The sequence below is a fragment of the Orussus abietinus genome, unplaced genomic scaffold (genome assembly GCF_000612105.2).
Source record: "Orussus abietinus isolate OABI.00-Male unplaced genomic scaffold, Oabi_2.0 scaffold36, whole genome shotgun sequence".
Taxonomy (NCBI): Eukaryota; Metazoa; Arthropoda; class Insecta; order Hymenoptera; family Orussidae; genus Orussus; species Orussus abietinus.
Genome location: NW_019394241.1, coordinates 397,455 through 414,387, shown reverse-complemented (window position 1 = coordinate 414,387; position 16,933 = coordinate 397,455). Strand labels below are relative to the sequence as shown.

The 16,933-nt window shown below is 44.3% G+C and overlaps 1 protein-coding gene across 5 annotated transcripts in view; it reads left to right on the top strand.

Moving 5' to 3' along the window:
- LOC105703925 (brain tumor protein) overlaps window positions 1–16,933 on the top strand; it is a 125,409-nt gene that overhangs the window by 75,176 nt on the left and 33,300 nt on the right. Inside the window, exon 1 of one of the 5 annotated variants that reach the window (XM_012432717.2) lies at window positions 4,761–4,855. The exons of 3 other annotated variants lie outside the window; for them this stretch is intronic. The gene's annotated coding sequence lies outside the window, so the exon portion shown is untranslated. Of the gene's footprint in view, window positions 1–4,760; window positions 4,872–16,933 lie in introns of those variants that run through there. One more of the 5 variants, XM_012432718.2, reaches the window with a different exon arrangement.

Sequence of the window (16,933 nt, the reverse complement as noted above, 5' to 3'; positions counted from 1 at the left end):
CGTCGAGATTCCGCATCCGTTTGCGGTTCGACCTTTTTTTCCACCGTATCGTGGGGGACTTTTCCCGGCGTCATCACGCGAAGAACTTTTTCCTGGATCGTTCCATCCGTTGACACCCTATTCGCCACCTTTGTTCGCCCAAGACCACTCGGGTTCGTCCTCGAAATCCATTCTTTGCCCTGCATCGAGTTCCTGGACTTGACGCTCAAAATCGAGGAGAAATAATTTCACGTTAACGTACTCGCGCAGGAAATACGCTCCGAAGTGAGGCTGAACGGAACAAACGACCCACTTACCTAGAAGCACGGGTATTCAATACCCAATAGTATGAAACCGTTTCAAGGAGTCGATCATTAAACGCGATCTTGGAATTGATCGTCACTCGTCACCGGGTAAGGCGTTTACTCGGGCGAAACGGCTAAGAGATTTATCGTCGTGCGGATTCTTACCAGGGGGGAAAAAATCAAATGATAATGCCGCACTCCACGCGTTACCGTTCTCTGCCGGAGACGGCGCCGTTACCGAGGAGCATCGCTAGAAGATTTATTGTTCCAAAGTAGGAGCGTAAACGGTAACGACTCGCCAGTGATCGTCTATGCATTTGTAACGGTTTTGGGTTTATTAATAAATTACCTTCATTCACTTTAACGTCCGTTTTCTTTCCGTATCACGCGCTCGTTGAATTTCTCGGCGTCGCCTACGGGATTCCGTTGACGTTGTTTTTTTCAACGTTACTACCGATAGGAGGTAGTCGTAGTTGTCAAAACGCTCGTTCCGCGCAAGGAAATCGAAATCGGCTAGAACAGCTCGGTTCTTCGCCAACTTTGCCGTAAGAGTGAAAGAGAAATTGGCGCAAGTGCGGAAATCCGCGAGTCCCCTCGGGGCCGGGTGCCAAGTTGACGAAGTTGCGAATTCCGTCCTCTGTCCGGGGAAGCGGACGAGAGAGGAGATATTCCGCGTGTTCAAATCTAATACGTTTGAAAATAGTCTCCGAAAAGTTCTGACATCGCCTAGGCCCCTGTATCGATTCCGCAAATTTCAAAGACATAGGGTGCCAAGTTGATGGAAATGCGATCTCCGCCTTCATCCGGAGATCAACCTTGACGTCGCTTAAATTCCCTATTCATCGTTCCATGCGAATAAAATTGCAAACGACACAATGCGTTTGAAAATAGTCCCCGAAAAGTTCTCTCTGTATCGATTCCTCATCACGAAGGAAATCGTAATCGAAGAGAAAACCCCGGTCTTCCGCAAGCCCAGTGGAATTTGGCGCAAGGGCGGAAATCCGCAAATTTCAAACACATCGGGTGCCAAATTGATGGAGATGCGATCTCCGCCTTCATCCGGAGACCAAAGGCGAGGGAGGAGATCGGACCCGAATCCGCGAGATCCGGAGTGAGGGCACTTTCAGCATTCGGCCAAGGATATTTGCGAACACCTTGACGTCGCTTAGATTCCCTATTGATCTTTCCACGCGAATAAAATTGCAATCGACAAGAATAGCTCGATTTTTCTGTCGAAGAAATCGATTTCAGCCTCGTCCCGGCAAGACCACGATCGAGGCAGCTGCGGAAATCGGCCGTATGAACCTGAAATCCAATTTAAGGAACAAGCAAAATTAACAGGCTTATTGGAACGTTTCTGTGACGTAGACGTCTGTGCCATTTTTTTTTTACAAAAACCCAGAGCTATTAAAAAAATTAACAAATTCGAAAAAGACCATTTTAACATTTTCGAAGTTTTGGAAGGCTCTGAATTCTCGTAACATCGGAGAACCCATTAGTGTCGAAAAATCCAAATTTCCTCGACTTCGGAATATATTTATCTTTTGAATCAGCTCTGGTTTTTGTAAAAAAAAAAAAAAAGGAAAAAGTGCCTCAAACTGGATTCCAGGTTTACACAGAAAATCCGCAAATTCTGAGGCCGCGCGATGCCAAGTCAAGAGGGGAAGAGGATTCCGCTCCTCGTCCGAAGAGGAGAACAAGGGAGGAGATCTTGCTCGAATTCGCGGGAGCAACCTGGGGGGCACTTTGCGCATTCGGATCAAGGGCCATCGATATCGCCCGCGAAGGCCGCAAAGTCGCTTTCGGCATCAATTACTCGGCGTGGCTTCGCAGGATACGCCGGCGTCCGTTCCGAGATTTATCTCGAGACCGGACATATTTTATGTCCCCTACGTGTGCCGCCGGCCTCGCGGAATGATCTCCCCTCCTCCCTCGCCCTCCGTTATCCGTTCCCTCTCCCGGTGAGCCCGCGACTCCTCCGCCTCCGGGCCCCGTCATTTGGCGAAAGTAAGAAAAAAAAATCACTTAGAAGTCGGCCGTTACGGGCAAAGGCATACGGTGAATCGCGGTTAACGTTTTATCGCCGCGGAAAGCCCGCGGAACCCCGGAGAGGAGTCCGTCGTCGCCGCAATGCGGCTATCTCGTTACGGCTCCCCCGTAATTCGTCGAAAGTACAACGCCGGAAGTACCGGAAACCCCGCGCTGTGTATCGGCCGTAATAACCGCAATGATTGTAATTGCGCACGGGCAACGACCGCGCGACACGCGTTGCCGCGTCTTCGTATCCATCGCGAAGAGAGCGGACACAATGCGAAATTCGTTGATGTTACTTTGGTCATTATTGAGCGTACCTGCAAGGTGTAACCAAAGGGTGCAATTGTGCGCTTTACATCAGTCGGATAACGCGCCGTTTATGTCGCAAATGGTCTTCAAATGGGAACTCTGGAACGGACAAAGCGATATTCGGAGACGAAGATGCGGTCTTCTTCAAGTTGAGCAACGAACGCTTTGTTCCGACATTACATGTTTGTGTTTCCGGAATGATGTAAAACTGGGAAACTTCATTTCTTTTGTTTTTTAATTGGGCGGTTATATTTTCCTACGAGAGAGGTGAATTTTAGGAGTAGAACCAAAGACGCAAATGACAGATCGGTGAGATGCGATATGTGAACTTGTAATTGACGAAGAAGCGGTCTTCTTCAACTTTGAGTTCAAAGTTGAGCAACGAACGCTTTGTTCCAACGTTACATGTTTGTGTTTCCGGAATGATATAAAACTGGGAAACTTCATTTCTTTTGTTTTTTAATTGGGCGGTTATATTTTCCTACGAGAGAGGTGAATTTTAGGAGTAGAACCAAAGACGCAAATGACGGATTGGTGAGATGCGAAATGTCAACTTGTAATTATCGGAAATTTAAAAGCTGGTTTAATGGAAAATGAGAACTGAAATATCCTTTTCCTCGATTGCATGCTGCAAGTCGTTCCACGTTTGTAGTCCTCAAGGGTCGGATGTATGCAAAGCGAGGCTCGCTATCGTTATTTTAGTTAGTCTCTTGTGTATCAGTTTATCTCGCAAGACCTCTAAAACAGTGTTAAATGATATTCAAAGCCGAAGAAGTGGTCTTGTCCGACTCGGTTATCGAGCCAAACATCATGACTGAAGTTTAAATCAACAAAAGCTGCAGTCCACTACGCGGCCGTATTTTTATTTTTAAATCAAAGTAAAATTCAGGACTTTAATTCGTTAGTTCCTAGGTGACGAAATTATGATCGAGAAACGAGGAAAGTTTTGACAGATAAAAAAAGGAGCTCCAAATGATTGATCGACGTTCAACGAAAAACTTATAATTATCGAGAAACTTCCCTAGGAGCACGGGATAATTTCTAAATATGTTTTTGTAATCTTTGCTAAATACTTCAAGCGACATATTTTTTAAGATGTCTTGTAGATTTCATTTTCGTTCTGCAATTTCTTTATGTCAGCAAAACGTATGATTTTGATTTTAAATACTTATATTAAAACGAAACGAAATGTTTCGTATATCTATAAGAAAAATATTATGAAAACACGTGGAGCTAACATTATAATAAGAATATTCCAAAGTAAATCTTTCGCAAATATTTCAAATGTCTGCTAAATATTTACAAGATGTACGATATTCGTTAAATATATAAAAGATATAAAAGAAATATTTCGTGCTACTAAGATTATGTTTGAAATTTAGTTTGAACAAGAAGCAGCTCCTTCTCTTCGATCTAATCATTTAGTGTTTTCCCGTAGCGGTCATTTGTGCGAAATACGTTACGAGACACAATACGGTTATCGTCCTGCCATGAGGTGTAAATTTACGAATTCAAATAGGTTTTCGGTACGACGGGGAACGTCCGCGAGGGGATTACAAATTCCCTTTGAGCGGGTTCATCAACGTGAAGTTTAGAGTGCCAGTAAATATGTAACGGTATAATCGCTTCTCGGATCCACTACGTTCCGCAGGGTGCAATAAAACTGCGTAATGGGTTAATCCGACGGTTCTAAAACTGTATGAACTTTAGGCGGTGCCTGGCGAAGCTTTAAACGATTACCTGTTCGATAGTTGGGCCCGTACCTGCTACCCACCGGTGACCGTTCCGAACTGTCGCAAATCCTTCCGCAAAACCGGGCTTAAATCAATACGACTTCACCGAACGTCCTCTCTACCCAGGAAAACTTGAATACCTTGCCAATCCTTATCGAAAGACATAAACAAAGGATTTTCACGAGGCATAAATGTTGATAATAAGTAACAACTCTTCTGGTAACTATTAACTATACATAGAATGAACAGCAGAGCTTTTGAAATAATGAACATATTCTTTCGACATGTTCCTACATAAATAGAAATATTCAATAGGTACATATATGCCATTATTTAACGTTTGTTTCTCTTTGTCTGATTACAGGTGAGTTTCTGTACATTATGAGGTACAACCTTCACCCGAGGCATTTCGACCCCTTGGTTTATTTGTTCCTCTGGGTTCGTGCCGAGGTATGCAGTTCGCGATCAGAAGTTAATTCTGTCTAAGTACAAGAGGTACGAAACCAGACCGGTGAGCAACGAGGTGTTTCATTTTTCGGAAAGCACGTTATCGTTCGTGTCTACCACGAGTCATGCTATCGTGTCGTTTCTTCTTCGCCTTCTGTCGCGTGATTATTTACGAGATGCTTACTTGCCATTCGTCCTTCGGAAAATTTGGAAAATTGCGATAAAGTGCACTCCGCTAGAAATCCAGGTCAATTTAAACAACCTGAATTAATTTAAGGTCGGAAAGTCTGTCAGCGACGAATAATCAGCAACACCTAAATATGAGTAATTTTTGAAACTTTCCTCGAAAATGGTACCAAAAATGTGTGCGAAGCTTTACCGCAATTCTAGCCTGTAATGTTATACTACAATACGCTAAGTGTCCTGTAGATACAGCAATGAATGACTCGGAGTTGAACGAAAATTGCACCTCTTTTTAATACGCATAAAATATGTGTTAGTTCATATTCCTTAAAAACATGAAATACGCTTAAATTACCTTAAACCCTGAAATCATCGTTTGACCTTTGTTAGAATTTATTTCTTGCGACCGACAGTCATCAGGGTCGGGCACATCTGCATTAAAATGAAATTTTTCTCAGCGTTGATGTATTTACCGTCGCGTAACCGAAGTAACAAGTACTCTGTAAATCAAGGATGATTTCAGGAAAGTGAAGAGCGTAAATACTCCTATTTCTGTTCATCAAGGATTTTCAACGCAAAGAGCGATTTCGAGGACAAGGAAGAAATGTCAATCGCGTGTACCTTTAATTTCTCCGTAACGTTTCCATCAAGATTCGCGAAAAAAAAAATGAAATTTTCTCGGCCTTTTTTAACCAGTTTCTTCTAATTGGAGAAGAAAATAGTTAATTGCTATTTGCGTGCGAATAAGGGCCAAAGGATCCTCGATTTACCTGGCAAAAGCAAATCGGCACCAAGATGGCGGTTCTTGTCTCGAAATTTCGCCTTCGCGGAGGAATGATCTCGCCGAAAGCACCAAGTCGATGGCCGCGGTATTTCCTCGAGAATCCTCGACTTGGTGCCAGTCGGGTCAGTGCACCGTCTCGCCGTGCGTTATTCATTGCTTCATTTAGCCCGACGTATCGGTCGGGACTCGCGTATACGCAACCGCAATTAATCTCGCAATTAACGGCCCGACTCCGCGCCGACCGGCTTATCGGGTCCGCAGATAAAGAAAGTACTTCCCACGAAATTCATCGCGTTATCGTGCTCATTTCTTATCCGAGCCGACCTTGCGACTTGCTCCCATCGATCGCGAAAATTCACACCTCGGCGAACAATCAAGGTCGCCATGGATCCCACGGTGCTTGCGTACCTACTCGGGAGTTATCACCGATAACGAATGATTTTGTCGGCTTCGAGTTTTTGCGTCCTTCAGTGACTAGCTACCGAAAACGTATCTCCGATGCAGAGTTTCTTCTCGAATAGTTCCAAATCGTAGATATCTCCCGGGCTGTGTGAACCTGGAATCCCAGTTTGAGGCAGAAACAAAATTAACAGGCTTATTTGAATGTTTCTGTCATGTTTGTGCCATTTCTTTTTACAAAAACCAGAGCTGTCAACCCTTTGAACACGGAGCCATATCGACATATGGGCGAAATTCGTCTGACCGTGCAGGCAATATTGGACCAAACGTCGGGCGCCTTTCGGCGCTCTTAGTAGCCAAGGGTTAAAAAAAAGGTATACAAATTCCGAAAATGACCATTTTAACGTTTTTACGTTATGGATTCCAGGTTCACTCAGCCTATCTTCCCGATTCTTTCTCTAACATTCACGTTTCAGGACGTGACATTTTTTCACAGGGTGAGCACAGAAAATTTTCAACGAAAAGCATGCGCTGCGAAACAACCTTTTGCAGCTACCTTTTAAATTCGTCGAGCATATTGCCCCGCGATTTTAATAAGCATGAAATCCCTTACCTGAGTTAATACAAATTTCCCGAAATATCTCCGTTTGCTGAGCATTTGGTCGCCGACATATTGAACATATAAGAGATTTTCCGTAAACGGAACTTTGTCTCCGGCCTCGAAATTTCATCCTCTAAGGGTGGTATACGGATCACGTCTCGTGTTCAACCTGCGCGAGGTTTACGACGCCCCGTTTTGCGAGCACTTGCTATCGTTTGGGAAATTTATAGCGATCCTAGGTACGCCGGGTAATTCCAGACGAGCGAATCGCAGAGAGTCGGACGACCAAGCGAGGGCACGGAAGTTTCCCAGAGAGTTTCAGAGGAAGTTTGGGAGAAGGTCCAGGTTCCGTCCGTCCAGCGGATCATCGCGCGTTGGGTACGGACAACAAAGGAGGGTCCGATGGGACCTTGCATCTCATCGATGGGAATTTCCCAGCATCCTTTAGTGGCGCAGCGATCGAGAATCCCGGAATGCGTGCAGGGACCAGGAGGAAGACGACCGGACCTCTCGGGGGTCGTTCCGGTCGTTCGGTCCAGGAATGGCAGTCGAGGTCGACCGCTGATCCGGCCTCTCTCGGCTCCTCCGTCGTTCCTTCTCCTGTCCCACCTTGGTCGTCCACCTCCGCCTTCTCGGCGGCTACTTGGCTGTTGCCCCGCGAACTCTGCTCCGCGCGTTTCCTTTTTCTACCTTTTGCATTCCCAGGGGAACCCTGAGAACGCCCGGCCATGCCACGGTCCCTTTCGTGGCCCGGAGGAGTGCCGATCGCTTGAAATATGCACCGCAAGCGCGTCAAAAGGTCGCGGCCGACCTCTCTCCGCACCTTCCTCCGAGGGCGGAACGCGCGCGGAACGTCAGGATCGCCTGCGGAGAGCCGAGAGCGGATTGCGTGCGGTTTTCTCCACGTAGCGTGCGTGCACGCGCATGCCTCGCTCGCGTCGAAAACCGCGCCATCCGACACGGAGATCGCTCTCAGGGCTGAGGATCGTATCGAAGGGATCGCTCAATGTTGCCGATCGCTAAAAATTGCTCGGAATTTACCTAGGCTTCAAGTCACACGCTTTCGGGGTACCAGAAGTCGGCGTCCCTTTAATTCAAGGTAAACGAAGTGTCAGACCCTTCCAACATCCATAATGGACGCAGGAGCTCGTTCTACTGAAAGGACGGTACGCTACATCTTTAATAGATTCTTTTGAGACCATCCATCGTGATTTCTACAGTTCCTTGCTCTTCTGCTACCGCAACACTTTGCCGTCATTAAATTTTATTGACGATTTAAAGAGAAGTGGACAGGTATTACCTATCATTTCTTTGAAACAGGAGCTTGTCCTACCGAAAGGGCCTATACGGTGATGATTTCTGCAGTTCCTTGCTCTACTGCTACCGCAACACTTTGCCGTCATTAGATTTTATTGACGATTTAAAGAGAAGTGGACAGGTATTACCCATCATTTCTTCGAAACAGGAGCTTGTCTTAACGAAAAGGCCTATACGGTACGCTACATTTTCAATAGATTCTTTTGAGACCATCCATCGTGATTTCTGCAGTTCCTTGCTCTACTGCTACCGCTACACTTTGCCGTCATTAGATTTTAGTGACCATTCAAAGATAAGTGGACAGGTATTACCCATCATTTCTTCGTTCCCATCGAAACACTAGAGAATCCATGGACGGTACTTTTGATTTTCAAAATCATCAAATCCGACAATAACTTGCTAGATTCATAATAGACCCTAAAGTGTACTACATGAATTACAGAAGTAAACGGTATTTACTGAGGTGCGGGAGTACGGAAGCACGGTTGTCAGTCTACCATTGTCATTCCCATCTTCAAAATCATCAAATCCGACAAAACTTACTATAATCATACTAGACCCTAAAGGGTACTACATCAATTACATAAGTAAACGGTATTTGTTGAGGTGCGGGAGTACGGAAGCACGGTTCTCAGTCTACCAATTGTCATTCCCATCTTCAAAATCATCAAATCCGACAATAACTTGCTATACTCATAACAGACCCTAAAGTGTACTACATCAATTACAGAAGTAAACGGTATTTGTTGAGGTGCGGGAGTACGGAAGCACAGTTGTCAGTCTACCAATTGTTATTCCAATTTCAAAATCATCAAATCCGACAATAACTTGCTACTAAAGTGTACTACATCAATTACAGAAGTAAACGGTATTTGTTGAGGTGCGGGAGTACGGAAGCACAGTTGTCAGTCTACCAATTGTTATTCCAAGTCTTTTGACGGTTGCCAACGGACAAACGTCTACGTTCAGGGGGAAAAGCGTGTACAGTATATTGCAGTACCTACGGTTACAAGCGGTAAAGGGTTTGCGCGACGAGAATGGTCGTCCCTTTGACGCGACAGGGCGCAGACCCGTCAAGGGACAGGGACGATCACCCGTGTCTACGCAGTCCCTACGCCCTGACCGTCTAGACGCGATTTCTTATTGAGGCATCACGCGCTCGGGTGGACGGCGGTTTCGTTGCACCCTGTTTACGGCTTAGTTAATCATTATTGCGTCGATCGCTGGCCTCGGCGTCATCCGCGCCGTTGTCGGGACACGTCGAGCGCCGCGACGTCGGTCGGATATCACGCGACGCGGAACTCTCGTTACCCGCGACGGCGCTCGATCGTTAAACGAAATGTCGAGGTCAACGACCGAAGGCGGTCCGGACGCGAGGAAAATATCGCATCCTCGGACACGCGATGCATAATGTACTCGGGACCACCCTCATTCAATTAAATGTGCATTTCTTTAGTCATTCGTTATATTCCAGGTGTTCTGAAATCCGATGGCTTGGCACGCGTGGCGCGATTCTTCGTGAGTTATTAATGTGCAACATGAGTTTTTTACAGATCGGTAAACTCGTTGGAAATACAAATGTCGGAAGATAATCCTAAAAGAGCAACACCTTTCGCACGGTTGGAAATCGGTTTAATGAGTCGTTCTTTCGCGATGCTGATGGGACGCTTTTAAATCAAACCATGGGACGATTGCTGATGTTTGCGTTCTTGTGCACGATTTCTTAAAATTGAATCGCGCACTCGTTGATTATTTACAAAAAATCGCGTCCTATGTATCGATTCGTCTAAATTGATATCATATCATAAGTCGCGCACTCGTTGACGATTTACGAAAAATCGCGTCCTATGTATAGATTCGTCTAAATTGATATCATATTCGTATATTTTTCCCAATCTACAACCGATACGAACTCTTTGAAAGAAGGGAAAAGAAAGGATAGAATGAATTACAGGGATCTCTAAGACGACTCTTTCGTTTCCGTCGTTCCATTATCTATCTATATTGACTCGATAAGGAATAGACGAGAGAAGGCGAAATATCCGTTGTACCCTCCTGACGATTTTGCGTGCGCGGAATCGTCGGCGAGGGTCTTCTAAAATTGTTATTACCTTAAATCGCGCCCTCTCGCGATTTTTACCATTTGGCATTTTCCGCCCTTTTCTCGTTGAAATGTTTCTCGCAGACCCATTTCTCGCCGATCGGCCAACCACGCGTTTTCGGAACGGAATCGCGAGGCGATAACGAGCGCGGAGCCGAGTATGTGCAACCTGAGTTTTTTACAGATCGGTAAACTCGTTGGAAATACAAATGTCGGAAGATGATCCTAAAAGAGCAACAACGACCCATTTCTCGCCGATCGGCCTACCACGCGTTTTCGGGACGGAATCGCGAGGCGATAACGAGCGCGGAACCGAGTATCGATTTCCGCCATGGCGAGGGAGAAGGGTCGATGATATCACCCCACGTGCCAGGGGGCGAAGGAGGAGAAAAAGACGTAATCGTTCGTAACCTTTGTGCACCTTGTTCTCGATGAAGCCTCGCAGAGGGGGCAATTTATACAGTAAATGGAGACGTTTAACTTCCGTTAAATCGTTGTAGCGAATAAATCTTCGGTCGCTCGTTGCATAATGCGAAGCTCTGAAATAGAGAGGTTCTTACGGAGAAAAGGGAGCTCGATGTAACGAATGAAGTAACGAAAATAAAGTGTGGCACGTAATGGTTTCAAGCGAACCTTTGAACTTTTAATTAGTCAAGGTTTCATCCACCCCTGTTTTCAAATCTTAATTGGCAATGACGGTAACTGAATGGATTTTTTAATGAAACAGGTAGACGTTGTTGTTCCTTCCTTTTAAATCGAAAGTAATAGTGGAAAATTGTCACGCTGGGCAAATTTTTATAAGGTGGGAAGATTTTTTCTTATCATCCCTCGTATGGTAATATTTCTCGCGTATTTTTATCATTATTCTTGTTTCGCAAAGAGCCTCGCTGTATTCTCTAAGTTAGAGCGGTGTTTATGAAGATGGTAAAGAAACACGAAACGCCATATATATATATATGAATATTGACAGGCAGAGCGGAAGTTTATTGGCTTTGGGAATCGGCGAACCCTGGAAGCAGAGGGTGATAAGCATTACCTGTATACCGTTGTCGCGGCTGTGTCGCAGAATTAACGAGGATCCGTTACGTAATAACCCTGTGAGGAAGGAAGGACTCGAAGCGGAAGCCAACTCCGTCGTTTAATATTTCATTCCCCGGGAAATCTCGAAGTGAGCCAACGTCGAGGGGCGAAACTGCTCTGAAACTTCCGAGAGGTTCCGGATGAAAAATCGTCCCCGTCAAAAGGGTTCCGATTAGTTTATTACAGTCTTATATTGCGAAGCTGTGTACCGAGATTCAATGTTTTTCGGCCGAAAAAGGAACGGCTGAAAATAGCACATTAAATTCCGGTACGTGGGATCGACTTAAGAAGGATTACGGAATCAATAAATGAATGTCTTCATTATCCTTAAATGCCTTACGATATTTGTAATTAATTGTCAAAAAGTTTACGAGGGACTTATCGATCGAAAAAACGTTCTTGAATGTCTTTATCGTCCAAAATCATTCTTGTGGCACATATCCGCAGGACTTATTGTCGCCCGGGAATTTTTACCTCCATTGAAACCGATGTTAATTGAATATTAATTTCGATTTTCGGTTCAAAGGTCTAGTCCCTAAATGCCTAACGATGTTTGTCATTAATTGTCAAAAAGTTTACGAGGGACTTATCGATCGAAGAGACGTTCTTGAATGTCTTCATCGTCCAAAATCATTCTTGTGGCACATATCCGCAGGACTTATTGTCGTCCGGGAATTTTTACCTCCACTGAAACCGATGTTAATTGAATATTAATTTCGATTTTCAAAGGTCTAGTCCCTAAATGCCTAACGATGTTTGTCATTAATTGTCAAAAAGTTTACGAGGGACTTATCGATCGAAGAGACGTTCTTGAAAACCATCAACGATAGAGATTATCGAAGTGTTTTGGCTTTGAAATATTTGTTTTCCATGGGTCAACGTGCTAGGGAATATTAATTTCGATCTTTAGTTCTAACAAGAAAGGTACGTGCCATAATTGCTGAACGATATTTGCAAAACTACCAAAGTACCCTTTTTCCGTGCCGACCGGATCGAATCGGGGCATCGACACGTATTGCATATTTCCGCTATCATTTATCAAACACCTATGTCCAACCGAGTTACAAGGGACTTCCATTACACGCGATAGTAAACGAGTGGTCACGTATTGGGATCGAACGTATCGGATTAACTTCCTTCCGTTTCGTTCGCTTAAACGACCAATATCCCAGTTCAAATATAGCTCAATATGCGATCTACCACTTGGCTCTTACAACGGAATGCAGACATATGATTTATACTTACATATGAAAGTACTATGACCGTCAAGCATTTTTTTTTATACGAGGTCTCGGAGTGAAAATTTGGTTGATATGGAAATGATAGATGACGCAGGGGGTCCCTCTGCAGTCAATTAGGACCTCAAAAACGATGAATCCAAAGGATTTCTGGAGTTTTACTTCGATTTCTTTATAATTATTGTACCACAGATGGAGTACTCCATTAAGTACAATACTGAATATCGTCGAACAAGTTCCTTGACTATTTCACTTCACCTCAAATCATCCATGCGACCACTATGGGAAATGGCGAGAGTTGCAGCATTTGAAGATTTCAAAACGATCTTAAAAACGTGATAGGCTGATGTTCGCGATCGCCACATTGCCCTATCTATCGATATCGAGGAATCGGATCCATGAATTCGTCGGATGAAACATCGATACACCCCAAATCGATTCCCGATTCGTTCCTCCCGAGGGGTTGACGAATTTCGCTCGACGCTCTCGATAGCGTGAGAACCTTATCGGAGTTGCAAACACTGACGTGTATATTTATGGATTCGACCGACGGTCAAATGGATTTCAACGACAAATTTCCAAATTAAAATCATCGACATCTGAAGGCAGTTATCTAGAAACAATCCCGGGTTATATGCATGCGATCCTATTCCTTCTCGCGGGAACAAAATGAGTCACGACTCTCGTCCGACGGCAATGCGTTTTCCCCGGGATGTCGTTTTCCATTTATAATGTCAACCGGTTATAAATAACCGAGTTAACCGATGGAGTAGACGACGACGGCGGTCCAGGAAATCCCGAGCGCGGGTCCGGATATAAAATAAGAAGATTATAAAAAGCTGCCGTTCCCGGCAAGCCGGGCGGACGCTTTCGATGACGTCAACGCCTCCGTCGAGGTACCCATGAATTTTTCATCGACCATTGAAAATCTCTCGATGACGATGCCTCGACATAGAATCTAAGCGCAATAGCGTAGGTAAATCGACGCTCGTAGAATCTACCAATCCCAATTTATATTGATAAACCCTCGCGGCCTTGCTATCGGTAAGCACGTGCCTCGTTGTCGCTCGTCGCTCCTACCAAGGATTTGCATTTTTCCTGACCCAGTTTGAGAGCAAATGGAGTCTGCATTCAGTTCCGTTGGCAGTTCGAAAGATGTTAGATCGAATTCCAAAGCGAAGGCGCCGAGTTTGGATCCTTTCGATCCAAACTCGCGAAATGACAACGATGGGCTCCTCTTCTTTGCTTTGCAAGCTTCTCTTTGCCAGTCTTATCGATCGGATGGGCCGAACCGAGGTCGATAAACAGCGGTCTCGGCTCAATCGAACGATCCCCATCGAATCGATTTCAATCAATTAGGAGCAGGGCTTTCGTCGAGACGACAGGCCGGCTCGTTAGGCGTTAATTATTGGCTCCATATCGGATTGGCTCCGGGGAGTGAGTGCGCGAGAATGCGTCCACCATGTAAATCGGTCCGCTCGATTATGGAGCCCTGTATGAACGAATTATTATAATGCCCCCGACGTGCGTTACGCCTCCCACTCTCGGCTGCTTTACGAGCGCATAATTGATACGGATATCCTGCAGTCGCGGATACAAATTCATCGATAAATTGCATCCGGAAGGTGTGCTAAGGCATAAAAGCGACCACGCCCGGCAGGTTCCTCTTATTTTTTATACCCTCTTTTTATAAGACTTTGCAATCTTACTTTCGCCATTCCCGGCATATTTCCTCTGTACAAGTTTAATACAAGACATCTGTAAAGTGGTCGACAAAGTTGTAGGGATATTTTTAGCTATTGAGGGTACACGAGGTTTTGTCCGGGGTTGGTTGGCGAATATTAAATGAATATTACATTTGTATTTTATTATTTGTGCCCATAATTATGAAAGTGGTCTAAGTCATATATATTTTGTTTCGAAATTACAGTGAATTAATTTCGTTTTAAATAATATGGCGTGAAATAACTGATAAACTCATTTTTTTTTAATTTTGACTTAGACCACTTTCATAATTATGGGCACATTTATGGGAACTGCTGTCGTTCATTTGTGAAGGCATTTAGCTGTACTTGAGATGTCGGACTTGGAAGGTAATTGAAGATCTGGGAGTACAGGCAAATGTGGCTGTAAATTAATATTTTAATATATTTGTCACCGGAAAAATCCTGAAGCTCCTATAGGCTGCCGTGACACAAATAGCAGTGTACGTAATACTTTGTAAGACACGATATTTTTTCCTCGAGTTATTGCTCGGAATGTCTGAACAGCCACGTGGTAATGTACACGACTGTCGTGTTGTATCGCCTTTTAATTTCCTAACGTCAAATACGCAATATGTCACGAAATGTAATACTCGTACTAACTTGGCACTCAAACTGTCCACGACGTGTTCGCACCTCTTTGAGTGCGGAGACTTACAAAGCGAAGAGGTCCTCTTTATGGCACGCACCTTATGATAACATTTAGGCGTCAGAATGTAAGGTATGACCACGTTGATTAGTTTAATTTACCTCGCATGACCTTAATTCTTCGTAGAAGTATGAAATTGTTTTCACGAATGTCTGCACGCGAAATACAATACGCCTCGGATTGAATTCAACCCAGAAAGGTCGTTTTATTTAACGAACGGAATACAACAATTAGTTTCGTTTAATTTCACGGCAACTTGGCAATTATCGTTTCTTCGAAAACCAATTAAACGCAGTTTGTCGGTCTTCCATTGTGTTCGGTTATTTGTATTTCAAATTGGTTTCATGCAGGCGGGCAAAGAATTTGCGCGAAGGGTGTTGGCTATGATCAAATTTACGAAAACGCCATTTTCTGTAATACTATTCTCTATTTAAGTATTTATTCTATAAATACTATTTCATTGAAAGACTCTTTTTTTCCTTGCACAGCGGTATGATTCGAAATTTTAAAGATTCTCTGCCGAGATAATCAGAAGAACGTGGAAGCTGGTCAATTTGATCTCCTATCGATAATTGAGAAATATTAATTTAATGTCCATAAATGACGACAAGTGTCATCCACTAACTTTGTTCGGATTAAACCCAACAACGGGTCTTGGACGTCGAAAACATAAAATATATTTTTTAGGCACGATATATTGTTTAAAGCTCCGTATACCCTGCTCGTCAATAAAACTGCAAACCGTAAAAAATCAAGTTGTGCATACATATGATAACCACACGTATCAATTAGTATAATGGAACTTGACTATAACCATATCTCTATAATCTCAAATATTTGTTGAACCCAAGTTGAATGATTATCTTTTTACATTATGCTAAACGATTTCTCTTAGTTTTTGATTTGCGCGATTTATATTTTTTTGCGATTTTGCGATTTGCGCAATTTATATTTTTTGCGATTTTGCGATTTATATTTTTTGCGATTTTGCGATTTTTTGGCAAACTGTGTATTTCCAAAATGAGGTGGACGTTTCCGGAGCGAAAACTCGATGGCTCGGTTCGACCTCAAGATTTCTGAAGTTTTCCCCTACGCCGAGCAAGAGAAAGGATCCTCGGGTCGAAGAGGGTACACGGTGTCGCGTCTTATGAAAATTTATGAGCGTTCATCGAGAGAGAGAGAGAGGACGCCCGATCGAGAAGGCGTTGCAACGCGGATACTCTCAGCCAACGAAAAGCACTCAATCCGGACGATAGCGCACGAACGAGGATCGCGTCACCCGTGTTTTATCGAATGAAAGTCGGTCCGGGTCGAGAGAGAGAGAAAGAGAGACCAAAGGAGAGAAAAAGAGAAATCCAATTGGAAATTATAAATCGTTGCTCCCAAGAAAGGTCGGCTTCGCCCGCGCCCCGAAACATCCATTGTTGATTTATTCGCACGCGGTGGCGTCACCCGTCCAAATTCGATTGCCGTATTGTCAGTCGGCTGTAACCGGATGTACTCCGGCATCGCGACCCACCTGATTCACCCGAGTATTTGTGTAGGCATCTTCTTAAGACCTCTTTCCTCCGAGTTCCACCTCCACCTCTGAACTTGCACAGGACGGTTTCGGGATTTATCTCGTACGACATTTGTATCAGTCATTTTCAATTCCAGCCGCATTTTTCGCTACGGAAAAGCGAAGTAGGTCCGAAAATTAAATACGAAGGTGGAGGGTATTTCATAGAGACATTTGATTCACTGCTTCCGTCTTTACGAGTATATTTGCGAACTCGGAAAGAAGTCTCGACTGGGTCTCGACTGGGTCTCGACGAAACGGGACGAGGTGAGAATATTGATTTTCGATTTGAATCTTCCTTCACCTCGCATTTCGAACGAGGAATGCAAGTATCGGCCGGGAGATCGGTGAATATAATTTTGTAATCGTATTTATCCGTGTCCGTTCCTTGACGGGCATTATATAGCTATTTTGGTAGGCAACCTTGGGTGCTCGATCGAGCCTGTTTTTTCG